General features: G+C 42.1%; 1 pseudogene; it reads right to left on the bottom strand.

Annotated features, from left to right (window-relative positions):
- Window positions 1–4,747: 4,747 nt before the first annotated feature.
- Window positions 4,748–6,352, bottom strand: LOC109244633 (annotated as a pseudogene).
- Window positions 6,353–7,905: the final 1,553 nt, after the last annotated feature.

Raw genomic sequence — 7,905 nt, 5'->3', positions numbered from 1 at the left:
CGTGCGCCGCCCGTCCTCGGCCTGACTAAGGCCGCCAGCCAGATCCAATGAGCCGCGTTCTAGACGGTTGACATACTTCGGAGTTATAAACCCGCCCGGATTACTGGGGAATCAGGAACTATCCCACAAATTGTCACGGCCGCGACACGGGCTTGCGCGTATGCTCCTGATACCTTCCGCCCCCTCAGTAGCTCGACCCGCAGCTAAGAACTCACTCGGAATACGACCAATCTAGCCTCGCGCGTTTACACCCAAATCATCTAGCGCCTCACGCAATGCGCATCTCACTCTCACGGGCCTCGGCTGCCAGCAGTCCGCTTAAGGATTCAATCTCACGCAGCCTTGCATTGAGTTCCGATGTAGGTCCATAGCGGCAACCTTCGGTCCGCGGATCGGCAGCTTCCCGCGCCTACCCACGGCGCACACCTCCAAGCTGCTTCTCCTTGACTGGAGGAGAGTTCCAGCTCATGTGTCGAGCTAGGGCGGTCATTCAGCCCTGCGTGCGTCGATCTGCAATCCTCGGCCACCCTCTGTTTAGGCAGTGTGCCTCCAGGCTCCCAACCTCCACCCTCCAGCGACAAAACCCAAATTCCTGGGTTCCTGCCTTGAGTAGGACCTCCTGCCAGCGCCTGACTGCTTTGCGCACGCGGGCATCCGCCTATTTCTTACCGACCTTGTTAAGAGTGGCTGCCTTCTTTGCGCTCGCCGCCCCCTCTCTATCTTCAAGATAAGAGTTAAGATAGAGGGAAAAGAGGAAAGGCAATCAGTATGCATCAAAATTTACTTTACGGTGCATGAAGAAAAATCGAAAAATACCTGCAAGGCGCGCCGCAACCCTCCGTGATAGTTTCCCAGTCGCTAACCCTTTTTAACATTTCACCTCAGCGGCCGCAACATTAGTAGGGCTCAATCTGCTTGCGGCCTCTCGCGCCTTGATCTGATCTGGATTGACTTCGATACCTCGTTGTGATACGAGAAACCCTAAGAATTTTCCTGAGGCCACGCCGAAGGCGCATTTCTCGGGGTTCAGTTTCATTCCGTACCTCCTCAATATCTCGAAGGCTTCTTTTAGACGGTCGATGTGGTCCTCTTTTCTTGTCGACTTTACCAGCATGTCGTCGATATAGACTTCCATAGTCTTACCGAGCTGCTCTTTGAACATTTTGGTGACCAGTCTCTGGTACGTAGCCCCTGCATTTTTGAGCCCGAAGGGCATTACCTTGTAGCAGTAAGTCCCTTGGTGGGTGATGAAAGTTGTCTTCTCTTGGTCCTCCTCGGCCATCATGATTTGATTGTAGCCGGAGTAGGCGTCTAGGAAGCTCAGTAGTTCGTGTCCTGCAGTGGCGTCGATCAGTTGGTCGATGTGGGGTAATGCGAATGAATCCTTAGGGCATGCTTTGTTCAAATCAGTGAAATCCACACACATTCTCCACTTCCCGTTTTTCTTTTTGACCATGACGACATTGGCGACCCACTGGGGTATTTTGATTCCCTGATGGAGCCGTTGGCGAGTAACTTGTCTACTTCCGCACTGACCGCTTCGTTGATAGCGGCATTGAATTTTCTCCTCATCTGTCGCACGGGCGGATGTAGTGGATCGACATTCAGCTTGTGGGTAGCGATGTCTCGCGGGATGGCATATCTGAATGGGAAAAGATGAACAAATCTTCATGGTTAGTTAAGAAGTCACGATACTTACTTGGGTTGGCGAGACCGTGCCCGATATAGGCTTTCTTCGTAAGATTGGTTTCGTCCAATTGAACTGGGTTGAGATCTTCGACCGTCGCTTTACAAGCCTCCACATCGTCAGGGTCTATGATGGCGTCCGTTGTCGAGTTGACCTTAGTCCCCGACACGGCTAATTACTATGCCTCCGCGCTCGCCCCCTTCAGCTGTTGGGTGTGGGCGCAGTCTTGGGCTATTTTGTAGCACTCTTGTGCGGTGCGTGGCTCGCCTCGAATACTGAATATTCCCCATGGGGTAGGGAATTTGATCACTTGGTAAAGGCTTGAAGGGACCGCTCGCATGGCGTGTATCCACGGGCGTCCTATGATGACGTTGTACGCCGTTTCTTGGTTCATCACGTGGAAAGTTGTTTCCAGCGTGACTCCGCCTGCTAAGACGGGCAGTGCTATTTTTCCGGACGTCCGTTCCACTGCATTGTTAAAACCGGTTAGTGTTATGCAGCGCGGTATTACCCTATCCTCGAGTCCCATTTGTACGAGGACCCTTGGGTGGATAATACAGGCGCCACTTCCGTCATCGATCATGATTCTTTTAACATCTGTATCGGCGATACGCAAAGTGATAACTACTTTTATGGCAGATGGTCCGCTTTAGTTTGTGCGTGGTGGTGAATTTGACGTGATTGATCGCCAAGTCGTCGCCGCCTCCGACGATCATGTTTATCGTGCGCGCTGGGGAGGGCGGCTTCGGCGGCCCATGGGGTTGTTCCCGTCCGCGTGCAAAGTTGATTTTCCCTTTGTCACTGAGTAATTCCCTCAGGTATCCCTGGTTCAGCATCCTGACCACCTCTTGCCGTAGGCCTATGCAGTCTTCGGTCTTGTGCCTCCGTTCCTAATGGAACTCACATAGGACGTTTGATTTGCTTGTGGCGGGGTCTGATTTCATCTTTTGCGGCCACTGCACTTTGGTGCCCAGCTTCTCCAGTGCGTACACTATTTCTGAAGGGGACACATAAAAGTTATGGGCGGATAATAAAGGGGGCGTACCTCTTTCGTTTCGAAGTGGGGCGACATGTCGTTGTAGCGTGTCTGTATGCCTTGGTGGCGGATGGGAGGATCTGGTGTATGGCTGATGTCGATCTCTGTTGGAGCGAGGGAGTTGTTCTCGTCGTCCTTCGTTCCGTCGATCTGTCCTCGTTTGTGGGTGTATCGCTGTTAGCCGTTGGGTCGGCCCATTAAGATCTTCCTCGTCCGCTTGTACCTCAGCGCAATAGGCGTTGCGGATTTCCTCCCATGTGGTGGGGGGATATTTCATGAGGCGGCTCAGCAACTTCTTGGTTGCCCTTGAACCATCCCTGCTTAGCCCGTTCTAGAAAGCGACGACTGCCATACCTTCCGATACGTTTGGTAGACTCATCCTTACTCTGTTAAACCTTGCTAGGAAGTCCCTGAGTCCCTCTCCTGCAGTTTGCCTGATGGCGAAGATGTCGTTGACCCTGGCCTCCGCTTTCTTCGCGCTTGCATGGGCTGTGACAAACTTGTCCGCCATTTCCTCGAACGTTGATATTGCCTTAGCTGGTAGCTGAGAGTACCATGTTAAAGCCCCTCCTGTCAAAGTCTCGCCAAACTTCTTCAGCAGTACCGACGGTACCTGTTCCTTCGATAGGTCATTGCCCTTCACAGCGGTGACGTAGTGGATCAGATGATCCTCGGGATCAGTGGTTCCGTCATATACCCTCAAGTAGGGTGGCATCTTGAAGGTTTTTGGGGTGGAGTGAGGGGCAGCTTCTTAAGTGTATGGTTGTTCAACAAACCTTCCCACGTCGCATTTTGGTAGCAACTTGGGGGCACCGGGGATCTTGTCGACCCTCTCCTGATGTTCCTTCATCTGATCGCGGAGCGCCTTGTTTCCATTTTCCATTTCTTCCATCTTCTTTAGGATGGCTGTTAGTGTGCCATCGTTGGTCTGTGTCTCGACGGGTTCGTTATTTGCTAGTGCAACTTCCGGTTCGCCCGCGGCAACAGTGGTATCTACCGTTGGTGTACACCTAATGTTACTTTGTGGTGACCTCTCAACCAAGCCACTCAGAGTGCTTGTTAGCCATCTTTCCAGTAGCTTCTTAACCGCTGAGGGTGCTTCCGTAGCCGCAGATGTGGAAGCTCCCTTTTCGTGCAAGATCGTCAGATCTTCAGATGGGGAAGGTGAGATCTCCGCACCCGATGTGATACTAGGGGTTGCATTCAGGATGCCATCGTCACTGGCCTCGTTGAGAGGGCCAAGGAGATTGGTAGTGACACCCAATATAGCTTTTGATCTTGGATTATTCTCAGCCATTTTTTGTGTTTGTGTGGTTCAGAGAATGGTAGTTGGTTGTTCTCTAGGTGGATACTATGATTTTGATTCTCGAAATCCCCACAGACGGCGCCAAATTGTTTGGCTCAAAAGTTAGCAATATACTTTGTAAGCTAGAAAACAATCGAAAATAAGAAAAAGGTAAATCGTAATAATATATAATAAACCTAGAGATGCAAAGATGATATTATTGTTATAGATCTGGTATTGCAAAGTGATAATATGAACTTAACAAAATATGTTTGTTTGAGGTAAAGATAGAGAGAGAGACAGAAAATCAGAGAGTTGTATTAGATCCGAGCCCCCCTTTTACAATGTGAAGGTCTCCTTTATATAATAAGAGACCTTCCTCGAAAGAATCAAAAAGTCCTAAACGATGTCGCTTTCGTCCCCACGTCCGAGTCGTGCCCGCTACGTTAGTCGGCGTGCACTCATTGGACGTACCCTCTGGCGTAGGGATGCTGACGATCAAATTTGACCCCATACACAAATTATTTCAAACATCTCAAACTCAAACATAGAGACAAACTAGCAAAGAACGGAAAAGAAACTATTTTTATTCCAGCAAAAAGTAGAGTTTTTCATACACAAATGCAATCTCGGAAGGTGACTGCAATTGTATTATGAAACAACATCATAAAGATGTATAAAAAAAACTTAGTAACCAATTAAAACCAGCAACTAAAACCAGAACAACTAAACTTAGCAACTAATTAAAACGAGCCGCACAACTAAAACCAGAACAACTGCAAGCTGATATTTGAAGAGATGAAAGGATGTCATCAGCACCAGAAACAGTGAATTCTCCACCAGATTCAACATTAGCAACTTTCACCTGAAGATCATCGATCAACAGAGCATACCTACGAGACAGAATCCCGAGCCCCATTTCAGCAAGATCAAGCTCAAGACCAAGAGCATTTGTGTATTTTGCAGATCCATCAGCTAGGAATTTTACGTGTTTGTTCTCTGGGTAAGTTTTTGCCCATGCCTTCATAACAAAAGGGTCATTCACTGCATGCATGCAAACGCGTAAATATAATTAAGCACCCACAACCATTAATATAGTCCACTTGTCTCACACTATCTGCCGTGATTTTCAAAAATAGTTAGTCTCAAATTATTTGTAATTTTAGAATTTCAAGACAAAATTAATTAATTTTTCCTATTTTACCCTTAATAATAATTGCTCTTGAAGATGGAGATAGCACATAAATAGAGTAAATATTCAATAAAGAGAGATTATATAAATAAGGGTAAAATAGTCCAAACACATTCTAATTAATATTTTCTTATTTAGTGTGTAAAAGAGAAACACAATAGATAATTTGAGACGAAGGAAGTACTTATTAAAGCATAGAGACGGAAAAATAATATTGATGATAGACACGCTAAATGACAATATTAGTGGCAGAGCCTCGTGCCGACACCCCTTCGTCAAAAACTTACACTATTTATATAGGTATAATATATTGAATCCACTTGACTGTGTTTAGATTCTAAAATTTTAACACTAGTAAAAATTCTAGTGCATGCTTATGAACATGATATAACAACTGGGGCGGATGTAGTATGTTTGTAGTGGGTTCAACTGAACCAATAACTTTCAAACACGGAGTAAAAATTTGTGTAAAAACTTATTAAACTTGCAAAAATAATATATATGAACCCATAACCTTAAAAATATAATAGGTTCATTGCTAAAAAATTTAAAATTGAAACCATAAAATATAAATCCCGGATCCCCTCTGTAGAACAATATGTTTATCTCAATACTACAACAATAATATAGTTAGGTTCATCTTTGATCTTGTTTGATCTAACCTATACATATATACTTGCACCTAAAGATAAGCTGCTAATTAAACTTATAGTTATATGTGTGATGCAACAAAATAATTAAGCAAATTAAAGAGCCTATTATTAATTAATTAAGTGACATACCACTGATGCAGAAGATTTCATCAACGCCCTTTGACTTCAACTACTCAGCTTTCTCAATGAACCCCGGTACATGCTTCATGCTACATTATATTATTTCATGTGACGTAAAATATGTCAGTCAAATTCAGATTTACAATAATAATAATAATAATAATAATAATAAAGGGCAGTTTGATGCACTAAGCTCCGGGATCCAGGAAAATGAAATATTATACCTGCAAATAGGAGTGAAGGCGCCGGGAATAGCAAAGAGAATGACCTTTTTGCCCTTGGCTAGTGAGAGTACAGAAACACTCTGAAGCTGATCTTCCTCATCGAAATAAGCAAGAGTTCCCTCCGGGATGACGTCACCGACGGCGATCGGAGCCATTGTATATTGGATCTTTCTCTCCAATTAAGAATTAGTGTACACACAATTTACAATAGTATTGCTGGTTTTTATAGTTAGTTTTCGTCCTTAATTATGGCAATTTCCATCTTTTTGTAGGTTATTAGTATTTCCTTAATTATTAGTGCTTGGTTCGTTCTCATATTAAGAAGTTTTCCTCTTAATTAATACACATTAATTTTGTTACCATTTTCCTATATGGAGATTTTCCTCTTACTTTAGGTTACTATATTTTCCTTAATTATATTATTACTTGGTAATTAAGGATTTTCCTATATGGAGATTTTCCTCTTAATTTAGGTCACAAGATTTTCCTTAATTATTACTTGGTTCGTTCTCAGATTTCTCTCTTAAGTCTTAATTTATGTAGGTTAACAGTATTTCCATACTTGGTCCGTTTTCATATTATGTAGATATCTCTCTTACTGCTTGCTTGTTTGGATGGTTGTTACATATCGTTTTATAATGTCACGCACCAACATTATGAAGAATAAACTTACAACATTACTAAGAAAAAATATGATACAGAGTAGAATTATTACATTATTACAACATAATGTCATGTACCAATATTATGAAGAATAAATTTACAACATTACTAAGAAAAAATATGATACTGAGTAGAATTATTACATTAAAAAGTAGAATAAAAGATAAAATATGATTATTTAATAATAAGGAAGGTCAAGATGAGAGAAAAAAAGTAAGGTAACGACACCGCCACACCAAATCTGTCGTTACATAAAGTGACACTTTTCGTCGTTACGCAACGACGAATTTAATGATACGGTACAATAAAATTTAAATAACAATCAAAACAAATATTGTATTTAAAGTAACAATACAATACAATAGGTAACAACCATCCAAATATACATTACAAGTATTTCCTTACTTGTGTATATTTTCTTTTTTCTGATTCTTTTATTTCCTTTTCCGTCAATGCTCTCTTTCATGTATGAATCGCATCAATTGTACCAGGGGCGGCTAAATTTCAAAACTTAATATGCGGCCTTAAATAATGTCAGATTTTTGAATTTGAAAATAATTTGACCTAATTTTTCTTCTATATTTAACTTTAATTAAAAAATTGTAATCATACAAATGTTATGATCTGTTTAACAGCTTGTTTGGATGGTTGTTACCTATTGTATTATATCGTATTGTTACTTTAAGTTAATGTTTGTTTTGATTGTTATTTAAATTTTATTGTATCGTACAGTTAAATCCGTCGTTACGTAGCGATGAACAGTGCCACTTTATGGAACAACTGATTTAGTGTGCTTGCGTCGTTACCTCATTTTTTTCTCTCATCTTGCTCTTCCTTATTATTAAATAATTCTATTTTATTATTTACACTACCTTTTTATATAATAATTTTACATCGTACCTTACTTTTTCTTTATAGAATTACAAGTTTATTCTTCATATTGTTGGTGCATGATATCATGAAATGACAACAAATAATATAATTTATTCAAATATTGTATACATCAAAACGATACAGGTGGTATGATAATTTTAATTTTTATAAA

Source organism: Nicotiana attenuata, unplaced genomic scaffold (assembly GCF_001879085.1).
Source record: "Nicotiana attenuata strain UT unplaced genomic scaffold, NIATTr2, whole genome shotgun sequence".
Taxonomy (NCBI): domain Eukaryota; kingdom Viridiplantae; phylum Streptophyta; class Magnoliopsida; order Solanales; family Solanaceae; genus Nicotiana; species Nicotiana attenuata.
Note: the sequence above shows the minus strand (reverse complement) of the source record. Positions and strands in the feature narration are given on the sequence as shown.